The 13,776-nt window shown below is 34.0% G+C and overlaps 1 protein-coding gene and 1 long non-coding RNA gene across 4 annotated transcripts in view; both read left to right on the forward strand.

Annotated features, from left to right (window-relative positions):
• Nucleotides 1-13,776, forward strand: part of LOC127709397 (uncharacterized) — a 449,543-nt gene that overhangs the window by 145,276 nt on the left and 290,491 nt on the right. The window lies entirely within an intron of this gene.
• LOC127709429 (uncharacterized) overlaps nt 1-13,776 on the forward strand; it is a 35,697-nt gene that overhangs the window by 13,848 nt on the left and 8,073 nt on the right. Inside the window, exon 2 of the long non-coding RNA XR_007985652.1 lies at nt 8,546-9,178. This is a non-coding gene — a long non-coding RNA (uncharacterized LOC127709429). The remainder of the gene's footprint in view (nt 1-8,545; nt 9,179-13,776) is intronic.

Genomic DNA, 13,776 nt, shown 5'->3' on the forward strand with positions numbered 1-13,776 from the left:
CATACCCCATTCTAGAAAATAGATTGTATATAGTGTTTGACCCGATGAAGTTTGGAGACTTATCATACCCCATTCTAGAAAATAGATTGTATATAGTGTTTGACCTGATGAAGTTTGGAGACTTATCATACCCCAATCTAGAAAATAGATTGTATATAGTGTTTGACCCGATGAAGTTTGGAGACTTATCATACCCCATTCTAGGAAATAGATTGTATATAGTGTTTGATCCGATGAAGTTTGGAGACTTATCATACCCCATTCTAGAAAGTAGATTGTATATAGTGTTTAACCCGATGAAGTTTGGAGACTTATCATACCCCATTCTAGAAAATAGATTGTATATAGTGTTTGACCTGATGAAGTTTGGAGACTTATCATACCCCAATCTAGAAAATAGATTGTATATAGTGTTTGACCCGATGAAGTTTGGAGACTTATCATACCCCATTCTAGGAAATAGATTGTATATAGTGTTTAACCCGATGAAGTTTGGAGACTTATCATACCCCATTCTAGAAAATAGATTGTATATAGTGTTTAACCCGATGAAGTTTGGAGACTTATCATACCCCATTCTAGAAAATAGATTGTATATAGTGTTTAACCCGATGAAGTTTGGAGACTTATCATACCCCATTCTAGGAAATAGATTGTATATAGTGTTTAACCTGATGAAGTTTGGAGACTTATCATACCCCATTCTAGAAAATAGATTGTATATAGTGTTTGACCTGATGAAGTTTGGAGACTTATCATACCCCATTCTAGGAAATAGATTGTATATAGTGTTTGACCTGATGAAGTTTGGAGACTTATCATACCCCAATCTAGAAAATAGATTGTATATAGTGTTTGACCCGATGAAGTTTGGAGACTTATCATACCCCAATCTAGAAAATAGATTGTATATAGTGTTTGACCCGATGAAGTTTGGAGACTTATCATACCCCATTCTAGGAAATAGATTGTATATAGTGTTTAACCCGATGAAGTTTGGAGACTTATCATACCCCATTCTAGAAAATAGATTGTATATAGTGTTTAACCCGATGAAGTTTGGAGACTTATCATACCCCATTCTAGAAAATAGATTGTATATAGTGTTTAACCCGATGAAGTTTGGAGACTTATCATACCCCATTCTAGGAAATAGATTGTATATAGTGTTTAACCTGATGAAGTTTGGAGACTTATCATACCCCATTCTAGAAAATAGATTGTATATAGTGTTTGACCTGATGAAGTTTGGAGACTTATCATACCCCAATCTAGAAAATAGATTGTATATAGTGTTTGACCCGATGAAGTTTGGAGACTTATCATACCCCAATCTAGAAAATAGATTGTATATAGTGTTTGACCCGATGAAGTTTGGAGACTTATCATACCCCATTCTAGGAAATAGATTGTATATAGTGTTTAACCCGATGAAGTTTGGAGACTTATCATACCCCATTCTAGAAAATAGATTGTATATAGTGTTAAACCCGATGAAGTTTGGAGACTTATCATACCCCATTCTAGAAAATAGATTGTATATAGTGTTTAACCCGATGAAGTTTGGAGACTTATCATACCCCATTCTAGAAAATAGATTGTATATAGTGTTTGACCCGATGAAGTTTGGAGACTTATCATACCCCATTCTAGAAAATAGATTGTATATAGTGTTTAACCCGATGAAGTTTGGAGACTTATCATACCCCATTCTAGAAAATAGATTGTATATAGTGTTTGACCTGATGAAGTTTGGAGACTTATCATACCCCATTCTAGGAAATAGATTGTATATAGTGTTTGACCTGATGAAGTTTGGAGACTTATCATACCCCATTCTAGGAAATAGATTGTATATAGTGTTTGACCTGATGAAGTTTGGAGACTTATCATACCCCATTCTAGAAAATAGATTGTATATAGTGTTTAACCCGATGAAGTTTGGAGACTTATCATACCCCATTCTAGGAAATAGATTGTATATAGTGTTTAACCCGATGAAGTTTGGAGACTTATCATACCCCATTCTAGAAAATAGATTGTATATAGTGTTTGACCTGATGAAGTTTGGAGACTTATCATACCCCATTCTAGAAAGTAGATTGTATATAGTGTTTGACCTGATGAAGTTTGGAGACTTATCATACCCCATTCTAGGAAATAGATTGTATATAGTGTTTGACCTGATGAAGTTTGGAGACTTATCATACCCCATTCTAGAAACTAGATTGTATATAGTGTTTGACCTGATGAAGTTTGGAGACTTATCATACCCCATTCTAGGAAATAAATTGTATATAGTGTTTGACCCGATGAAGTTTGGAGACTTATCATACCCCATTCTAGAAAACAGATTGTATATAGTGTTTAACCCGATGAAGTTTGGAGACTTATCATACCCCATTCTAGAAAATAGATTGTATATAGTGTTTGACCCGATGAAGTTTGGAGACTTATCATACCCCATTCTAGAAAATAGATTGTATATAGTGTTTGACCCGATGAAGTTTGGAGACTTATTATACCCCATTCTAGAAAGTAGATTGTATATAGTGTTTGACCCGATGAAGTTTGGAGACTTATCATACCCCATTCTAGAAAATAGATTGTATATAGTGTTTGACCTGATGAAGTTTGGAGACTTATCATACCCCATTCTAGAAAGTAGATTGTATATAGTGTTTGACCTGATGAAGTTTGGAGACTTATCATACCCCATTCTAGGAAATAGATTGTATATAGTGTTAAACCCGATGAAGTTTGGAGACTTATCATACCCCATTCTAGAAAATAGATTGTATATAGCGTTTGAATTGAGGGAGTTTGGAGACTTATCATACCCCATTCTAGAAAATAGATTGTATATAGTGTTTGAATTGAGGGAGTTTGGAGACTTAGCATACCCCATTCTAGGAAATAACTTGTATATAGTGTTTGACCCGTCTTTCAGTCAGATTTGTTTTGATATGCCAAATACTTTAATGGGTTGCAGCCTTACTTGACACCACTAATGATCGGATGATCCCTATTGATTTTAGGTCAATATCAATGAAGAAATAGACCATTTTTGTCGAGCCTGCGACTTTTTTCGCAAAAGCGAGACATAGCGATCCTACATTCTGTCGGCGGCGTCCACAAATATTCACTCTGTGGTTAAAGTTTTTGAAATTTTAATAACTTTCTTAAACTATCCTGCATTTCAACCAAACTTGTACAGAAGCTTGTTTATGATCATAAGATAGTATCCAGAAGTAAATTTGTAAAAAAAAAATCCTGTTTATCCGTATTTTACTCATAAATGAACTTAGTTTTTCTGCCAGTTAACATTACATTCACTCTATGGTTAAAGTTTTTCAATTTTAATAACTTTCTTAAACTATCCCAGATTTGTACCAAACTTGGACAGAAGCTTGTTTATAATCATAAGATAGTATCCAGAAGAAAATTTTGTAAAAAAAAAACCTGTTTATCCGTATTTTACTCATATATGGACTCAGTTTTTCTGCCAGTTAACATTACATTCACTCTGTATTTAAAGCTTTCAAAATTTTAATAACTTTCTTAAACTATCCTGGATTTGTACCAAACTTGGACAGAAGCTTGTTAATGATCAAAAGCTAGTATGTAGAAGGAAATTTTGTAAAAACTTATTTCCTGTTTTTCCATATATTACTTATAAATGGACTTAGTTTTATTCCAGTTAACATTACGTACAGTCTGCAGTTAAAGTTTTTAAAACATTTATTAGATTCATAAACCTTCTTGGATTTTTACCAAACTTGAACAGAACTTCTTGCAATCAAAAGATAGTATCTAGAGGAAAATTTTTAATAATTTTTTCCCCATTTTTGTTGAGCCTGCGACTAACAGCAAAAGTAGGCGAGACACTGGGTTCCGTGGAACCCTTACAAATTTTTTGTTCACATATTAGTTAATTGATACTAAATTAAAAGCAACATATTGATTTGCAACCTTATTTGGATAAATTGTCATATAGATTTTGATTTCATACTGTCTAAGATCAAGGTAAAAGTCAAACAGACGACAAATTGTAAAATCCCACATCTGTAAATTTGATTGCAATCTTACTTGGATGTATGGTCTCATTATTATGTCATATAAAGTGTAAAGGTCCCTATTAGTTTAAAGGACATGTGACTATGGTCAAGTTGCTTAAACATGTTAAAATGGATGAAATGTATGCAAGTCGTTTCCAGTTGCTTAACCAAATACCACAGATCGGGGGAAGGGAGGTATTTTAAAATCTTCTTCTTTTTCAACCTTTTTCCATTTTTAGCTCACCTGACCTGAAAGGTCAAGTGAGCTTTTCTCATCACTTGGCGTCCATCGTCCGTCGTCGTCGTCTGTTAACTTTTACAAAAACCTTCTTCTCTGAAACTAATGGCCTAAATTTAACCAAACTTGGCCACAATCATCACTAGGGTAACTAGTTTAAAAAATGTGTCCGATGACCCCGCCTGCCAACCAACATGGCAGACATGGCTAAAAATAGAACATAGGGGTAAAATGCAGTTTTTGGCTTATATCTTTGAAACTAAAGCATTTAGAGCAAATCTAACATGGGGTAAAAATGTTCATCAGGTTGAGATCTATCCGTTCTTAAATTTTTAGACGAATCCGACAACCCATTGTTGGATTGCTGCCCCTGAATTGGTAATTTTAAGGAAATTTTGCAGTTTTTGGTTATTATCTTGAATATTATTATAGATAGAGATAAACTGTAAACAGCAATAATGTTCAGCAAAGTAAGATCTACAAATAAGTCGACATGACCAAAATTGTCAGTCGACCCCTTTAGGAGTTATTGCCCTTTATAGTCATTTTTTAACAATTTTTTGTAAATTTTTGTAATCTTTTACAAAAATCTTCTTCTCTGAAACTACTGAGACAAATTTAACCATACTTGGCCATAATCATTATTAGGGTATCTAGTTTAAAAAATGTGTCTGATGACCCCGCCTTCCAACCATCATGGCCGACATGGTTAAAAATAGAACATAGGGGTAAAATGCAGTTTTTGGTTTATATATCTGAAACTAAAGCATTTAGAGCAAATCTGGCAGGTGGGGAAAATGTTCATCAGATTTAGATTTATCAGCCCTGAAATTTTCAGACGAATCTGACAACCCGTTGTTGGGTTGCTGCCACTGAGTTAGTAATTTCACCGAAATTTTTCAGTTTTTTGTTATTAGCTTAGATATCGTTATAATATCTAATATCTTATACTATTAATTATGATTTTAACCTTATTTAACATGATTTCCAAAGCATCAGTAAATATAGGTGAGCGACACAGGCTCTTCAGATGTACTTTAGGTTCTAGAGAATGTTAGACTTACAGATCTGGTTGTGAATTTGGTGCTTTAATTTTTGCCTGGTGATCTATTTTAATTAGAGATTCTTTGAGAGGTCAAAAAGAAGGTTAGGATTTTACATTAGAACCCTATTAGGAAACTTTTATTTTCGTGTTTAAATGGTTGTTACTTGAAAACTTGACCTTTGACTTGGAACATTATTTTAAAATATCACAAAAAGAGATAGAACATTCTTTTCATTGTGACAAGACATATCAAATGAAATATAGAAGGGATCCCCAGGGGTAATGTCAAACCCTTGCTGTTGAAGAAGTTCAAAAATCTTGTATATGGTTGATATCCCTTCCCCTGAACCATATGTTTTCCTGTTTGACACATCAAGATGCATTGAATGATAGATTTGATAAGTCATCAGTAGTCATCCCGACCTGTACATATGTAAATGTTTAAATATCTTCTAATAAGTTGAGATCCTCCACCCTAAATCATATATTTTCCTGTTCATATCAAGAAGAACTGCATTAGATAGTATGTGGCCCTAGGTAACATTAGGCACGTGACTTTCTTTTAAAGACATGAATAATCATTCTGTTACAATCATTGTAAATAAAAAGATGCGGTACGAGTGCCAATGAGACAACTCTCCATCCAAGTCACAATGTATAAAGAGCTAACAATTATAGGTAAAAGTACGTCCTTCAACACGGATCCTTGACTCACACCGAGCAGCAAGCTATAAAGGGCCACAAAATGACAAGTGTAAAACAATTCTAACAGGAAAACACCAACGGTCTAATCTATATAAAAAACGAGAACCATCTGTAAACCACATCAACAAACGACATCCACAACAACAGACTTACTTGTTTTGTATGTGTCAATCATACACTAAAGTTTGCTCCTTTTATCTTATTCTATCAAAACTTTTCAATCCTACAAACGAATATTGATACAACCTTTCTGATTCTGATAGATTTGCAGAGTGTTTTTGTAGAGTTATTGATTGAATTAAACTGAAAGAATAAATGTATTGTGGAGCTGTTCATGCCCCTGCTACTAGGCAAATGGCGCATTAAGAGTTTTGCACTCTGACGTTAGTTTTTCTATTCAAAATTTTATGGAACTCATATATAATGGTAAAAACCAAAACTCAGTGGCGGATCCAGAATGGGGCGTAGAGGGCGTAAGCCCCCCCCCCCCCCCCTCTTTTGCTTGCACTTTTTTTTTTGTAAAATGATTTATTAGACTAGACTTCGTGAACTTTGCCATTTCCCGTGTATTTAATTTTTAAGTGACAATTCTTTACTTATAAAGATATTTTTCGCTCGTATTTACTGTAATATATTATTGATTATGTCAAAGTCATGTTTTGCTACGGTGGAGTTGACCAGTACGTAGAAAAAAACGTCACTCGGTCATTTTGAAATTCAAATTACAGTAACACATTGCTTAGGCTGAGGATGACAAGCATGACGCCTTCAAAGCGACAAAGTATTGAGCATGAACGTATTGACTTCTATTTCACAATTCCACCCAACAGAAAGTAATACTCTATTACACTCTCATGAAACAAAAAGTTCCACAGCAATATAATCATTTACCTACGAAAACATGTTTAAACCCACACGCCCCAGCCCATTAATAACATTGCTGAATAGTGATCCCGAAACAGTAAGCTTTAGATATAGATTTAAAGTCTAAGGTACGGACCATTTGATTTGAGGGGGCAGTCTGAGATATTTTACAGAAAAAATTCTGATCCTGAATTTTGTCTTAAACAAAAATTCTGGCCGTATCTGGATTGAAAACAATAATCTTGTCCACTTGTTTGCTATTAGAAAAACATATTTTCAACAGAATTATTTAGCATTAAATGAACATGATGAATAAAAAACTGGCGTGATTTTTTTTTGGGGGGGGGGGGGGGGGGGTGCATGTGAATCCCATATCTGACCGGGATGTCTGTTTCGCCGAACTGATATACTGAATACTTTTTTCGAGGCCTGACTGCAACCTGCCTGCTGGGTGTGGCCTATATGTCTCCATGTATCGACCGTCATTCACAACTTCATTGTCATTTCCAACTCATTCGAAGCCTTTGGTTGATTTGGAACCCCTCACTTTCCTTGTTGTTCAACCAAACATTTGGATTAAAATTGCTTGTTTGTCTTTCTTCGTGTCGGTCGTATTGTAAATTTCATTGAATAGCCGTATATCTTGTTTACAACAAGAAATCTGTGAGGTTTTGCTAACTAACCATACAACAAACGAGAATTTTCCATGTCCATTTTTTACCGACAAATCCCACATCAAATATATTAATTAGTACATAGCTTTGGATCCACCCAATCATTTTATAATAGAAAATTATTGGAGAGAATACGGTACTAAAAAATGTCCAACCCCTACACTTTAACTATAAAATGCATTTTACACTTATTTTATGTTTTTTTAGCCAAAAAAGGTAAAAAAAAAAAACTTTAATACTACGCCCCCCCTTTCCAAAATCCTGGATCCGCTCCTGAAACTTGCACACATAGTTTGAATTGGGGTAGTGAGTCACTTACCATTATAGAGTTATGCCCTTTATTACTTGGAAAATTGATTTGTTTTTTCGTTTCCGCACTCTAACTTAAATAAAGGCAACAGTAGTATACCGGTGTTCAAAAGTCATAAATCGATTGAGGAAAAACAAATCCGGGTTACAAACCAAAACTGAGGGAAACACATAAACTATAAGCGGAAAACAAAGTTTTTATTTAGTTTGCCTATTATAAATTTTATGAAACACATCCACAATGCTAAGAACTAAAAAAAACTCGCTTTTGGGCAGTGAGTCATTTACCGTTCTAGAGTTATGCCCCTTTAGAAATTGGAAAATTGCATTTTTTTTCCTTTTCACAGCTCTACATTTCGTTTCCACTCTTCAACTTTTGTTTCTACACTTTAACTTAAGTTTGCCTTATGCAAATTTGAGGAAACTCATGTTAAATTCCACAACACGCAAACAAAGATCGAATCAGGGCAATGAGTCATTTAGACTTAGAGTTATGCTAATTTTTGACTTGGAAAATTCCAAAGCATGAGCAGGGCCATTTGTGTCCTCACACACATTATTCCTCTACATTTTTTAACCAATAATTTATTACAAATCTTTTTATCACATTTTAAGGGAAAAACACAGTAGTTTCTTTTTTATTTAATTATAGGCAACTATGAAGAAACTGAACTTCATGCAAGATTATTAAAACCATACGAAGAAAAACTAGCCAGTGAGGACAGCTCAGCCATCATTGAAGAAGCAGCCCACAAGACGTTTACGGACACCACTTCACCAACAGGTTTTGTTAAATCAAAGGAACCAAGAACAGTATTTCAGCCTAAAAAAAATAAACCTCCAGTAGACACTCAAATTATACACCCAGTAGACACTAAATTTAACTATTCAGAGGGAGCTCATAAAACTGTCAAAGACAACACCCTCATTACCATTTTGTACAGACGTGTTGATGAATCAAAGGAATCAAAAACTTTATCTGAGCAGCCTGAAAAAATAAAACCTCCAGTAGTCACTCAAGTTGAACCCCAAGCATCTCAAGTAGCCAATATTTATCATGAACAACAGCAAAACCTGTCATTAGAAAAAGCTCATAAAGATATCAAATCCATGATGGAAAAATTGACAGTTGATTTACATGACAAAGAGGAATATGCCAACTTGTTATTATGGGATTTTGCTGGCGATGAAGAATTTTACCACACACACCAAACATTTCTGTCCCAAGATGCAATTTATCTTGTTGTGACAAAACTTAATGAGGCTGATGACAAAAATGCACAAGGTAAGTAATGATATGATGTTTGATACATTTTTATTTTTATACGACCGCAAAAATGTTTTTGCATTCGTATATTGCTATGATGTCGTCATCGTCTGCTTCTGCGTCGTCCGAAGACGCATTTGGTTTCCGGACAATAACTTTAGTTTAAGCAAATGGATCTCTATGAAATTTTACCAGAAGATTCAATACTACAGAAGGAAGGTTGGCATTGATTTTGGGGATTATGGTACCAACAGTTTAGGAATTATGGGTCAAAAACAAGCATTTTTGTAGTTTCCGGACTATAATTTGTGTGTAAGTGTATGGATCTCTCTGAAATTGTACCACAAGGTTCCATATCACAAAGGGAAGGCTTGGATTGAGTTTGGGGTAATTGCTCTAAACATGCAGGAATTAGGGGCAAAAAAAAAACATTTTACTAGTTTCCAGACAATAACTTGTGTTTTAGTGTATGGATCTCTCTAAAATTGTACTACAAGGTTCCATACCACAAAGGGAAGGCTGAGATTGAGTTTGGAGGGGGGGGGATTTTTTTTCCAATTTTTTTTGTGGGATCATATTTTTTTTCTTCAAAAGTTTTGAAATTTCAAATTTTTTGAAAAGTTTCAAGAAGAAATCTTGAATTGCACATAACTGCGCAATAGCAAGAAATCTTCAATTGCACAGTATTGCGCAATAGCAAGAAATCTTCAAGTGCACAGTATTGCGCAATAGCACAGTATTGCACAATAGCAAGAAACCTTCAATTGCACAGTATTGCGCAATAGCACAGTATTGGGCACTAGCAAGAAATCTTCAATTGCATAGTATTGCGCGGTAGCACAGTATTGGGCAATAGCAAGAAATCTTCAATTTGACAGTATTGCGCAAGTGCAAAAAATCTTCAATTGCACAGTGTTATGCAATAGCAAGAAGTCTTCAATTGCACAGTATTGCACAATAGCAAGAAATCTTCAATTGAAAATAAATACAAATCTTTTAACCAATTTCATTGGGATTAATTTAAAGTCTTTATTTTTTTGGGATTCTAACCTTGTAATAATATTTTGGATATTTGGCCAGATTTTTAAATTGGTCTACATTGAGGTCAAAAGGGTATAAAATAAAATTTCGTTTGATTTCATCAAAAACTGAATTATTGCGGCTGTATGATATGCTGACTCATATTGTGCATTTAGATTTTTTATTTTGGGCCCTGTTTTCAAATTAGTCCATATTAAGGTTTGAATGGTTCAAAATTAAACTTTGTTTGATTTCAACTAAAATTAAATTTTTGGTGTTTTTTTATATGCTGAATCTAACCATGTTGCTAGATTTTGGATATCAGACCATTTAAGGTAAATTAAATGTCCCATTTCAAATTTTTTAAGATCTTTGACCACATTTATTTTGTGTCAGAAACCTATATTATGTCAAAATTTGATCACAATCCAAATTCTAGACAGTATCTAGCTTGAATATTGTGTCCAAACTTGCCCCAACTGTTCAGGGTTCTAACTCTGCGGTCGTATCAGGCTGCGCTCAGCGAAGCATTTTATTTATTATTTTTCTAAGTTTGAGCATGTTGAGATAAACACATTTCTGTTAAATACAGCTTTATAAATAATCCATTTTAAAGTATTTTAATTTTTATTATCGAAGAATTAACCTCTTTAATATATATATGTTCATGATGTTAAAGATCAAATTTACAAATGTTACAGGAGGGAATATTTTCATGATTATATGGTCTCGACTTGACAAAGTCAAATTAGATCTGTTTAAGGGGAATCACTCACGATAAGTCATTTATATTTGGTACACAGTTGTATTAGCATTGTCATATCTTATGTCAAGGTTTAAAAGAAAATCATTTGGCCCTGTAACTTCATTCATAGTTCATATTTTGCATATTTTACATGTAAAATTATTGCTATTTTCATTTCCACATTTGCATTTTACTTTCAAAATATAAAGAGTTGAGATATCTATCTGTGTGAACAGTTTATTTAAATCATGTTCAATGATGTAAGTTAAAGATTATCAAACTTTTCCCCCCTTATTGTATTTTGTCTTCAGTCGAAGGTTTTAGGATGTAATTTGTTTTGATTAGAAGGAGGAATATAGTAAAGCAAATATATGTCCTTCTGTCACCTGTTCATTTGCCTCTTTTTTGTTTTCAAATGATAGTTAAAGTTCAACTTGACCAAACTTTCTGAATGGATAATGTGCAATATGGTCATTTTTTGTCAAACCACCAAATTTGATTTAATTTGTCATTTTATTTCTCAATACAATAACCCTTTAGAAAATGGCTACTTAGCAACAAGTGTTGCAGCCAAGTTCAAATCAATAAATATGCTAGATATGCAGTATTAAACTATCTAGATTCAAGATTCAGCCTGTATAACAGAACATTTATACATTCATATACATTTAAATCAAACATACAATATAATGCAGGTGCGTAGCTACGTTTACATCAAAACGCCCAGGCTTGCACATGAATTTAAGAGAACTCAATAATATGATGTTCAGAAGTTGTCGTTTGTTGATGTGGTTCATAAGTGTTTCTAGCTTCTCGTTTTTTTTATATAGATTAGACCTTTTGTTTTCCCCGTTTGAATGGTTTTACACTAGTAATTTTTTGGGGCCCTTTATAGCTTGTTGTTCGGTGTGAGCCAGGGCTCCGTGTTGAAGACCGTACCTTGACCTATAACGGTTTACTTTTATAAATTGTGACTTGGATGGAGAGTTGTCTCATTGGCACTCATACCACATCTTCCTATATCTAATCAATAGTTTAATCTAGATAAATTGAAAGAAATGGTTCAATCACATGAGTCTTGTAATTCTTTCTTCAACGGATTGTAGTTAAGATAAAGTGACGAAATTTACTTTTTAATCAAATTGCATCATACTATATATTTGTTTATTTTCTGGCAGTCTGAATCTACTGCGAATTTTACTTAGTTTCCTATTGTTCAAAACAATTCCTTATCTGTTGAGATACATTATGTGGTTTGCATTTTAGTTGAGCCTGCAACATTTCTGTTGCGAAAACAAGACTTATCGATCCTAGATTCTCTCAGCGTTGGCGTTGTCAAAATTTCGGTACAGTCTGTTTTGCAATGTTTTAAAACATCAATAACTGTCAAACCTTCATGAAATTTTAGGTGTCAGAAAACTAATTCAAAATCTATCTATTCAACCAAATTATGCAAATTTCACAGCTTTCTAAATATTTTTCCTTAAGTTTAATTTCATAGAAACCAGAAATATCCTGAATTGCACATGTATCATTTTTCTACATGCCAATTTTTATCTCACCTGGCCGAAGGACCAAGTGAGCTTTTCTCATCACTTGGTGTCCGTCGTCGTTGTCGTCGTCGTCGTTAGCTTTTTACAAAAATCTTCTTCTCTGAAACCACTGAGCCAAATTTAACCAAACTTGGCCACAATCATCATTAGGGTATCTAGTTTTAAAAATGTGTCCGATGACCCCGCCAATCAACCAAGATGGCCGCCATGGCTAAAAATAGAACATAGGGGTAAAATGTAGATTTTGGCTTATATCTCTGAAACCAAAGCATTTAGAGTAAATCTGACACGGTAAAACTAATTATCAGGTCAAGATCTATCTGCCCTGAAATTTTCAGCCAAATCTGACAACCTGTTGTTGGGTTGCTGCCCCTGAATTGGTAATTTTAAGGAAATTTTGCAGTTTTTGGTTATGATCTTGAATATTATTATAGATAGAGATAAACTGTAAACAGCAATAATGTTCAGCAAAGTAAGATCTACAAATAAGTTGTGATGACCAAAATTGTCAGTCGAACCCTTTAAGAGTTATTGGCCTTAATAGTCAATTTTTAACAATTTTTTGTAAATTTTTGTAATCTTTTACAAAAATCTTCTTCTCTGAAACTACTGAGACAAATTTAACCATACTTGGCCATAATCATTATTAGGGTATCTAATTTAAAAAATTTGTCCGATGACCCCGCCTTCCAACCATTTTCATGGTTAAGTTTATTTCTTAGATACTATGAGCAGTAAGTCAACTATATGTAATGGATGGATTGATTGTAAGGTGTACATGTCTGTCTGGCATGGTTCATCTGACCTTGACCTTTTTTCATGTTTCATTGGTCAATGTTAAGGTTTCCTGGTTAAGTTCGTTTCTAAGAAACGATAAGCAGTAGGTCAACTATATTTGGTGTATGGAATGATTGTTAGGTGAACATGTATTTCCAGTTTGGTTTATCTGACCTGGACTTCATTTTCTTGGATCATGTTAAGTTCATGTGATACTTGTAGTAAAGCTTTATTTTTAGGACTATCAACATAAAATCAATGGTCAGTAAAGCAGGCGAGACATTTCAGCGTGTGCATTCTTGTTTTTGTACGCCCCCGCCATAGCGGAGGGGGCATTAAGTTTCACCCTTGTCCGTCTGTTAGTACGCAGTACTTTCCAAAGTTGTTTTCCGTTCTCTAACTTTAGTTTGCCTCAACCAAATGTTATGAAACTTTTACACAATGCTTATTACCACAAAACACAGATCAAGTTTGGATTTTGGCGGCGTCACTATAACCTTTCTAGAGTTATGCCCCTTAAC

Source organism: Mytilus californianus, unplaced genomic scaffold (assembly GCF_021869535.1).
Source record: "Mytilus californianus isolate M0D057914Y unplaced genomic scaffold, xbMytCali1.0.p SCAF_7, whole genome shotgun sequence".
Taxonomy (NCBI): Eukaryota; Metazoa; Mollusca; class Bivalvia; order Mytilida; family Mytilidae; genus Mytilus; species Mytilus californianus.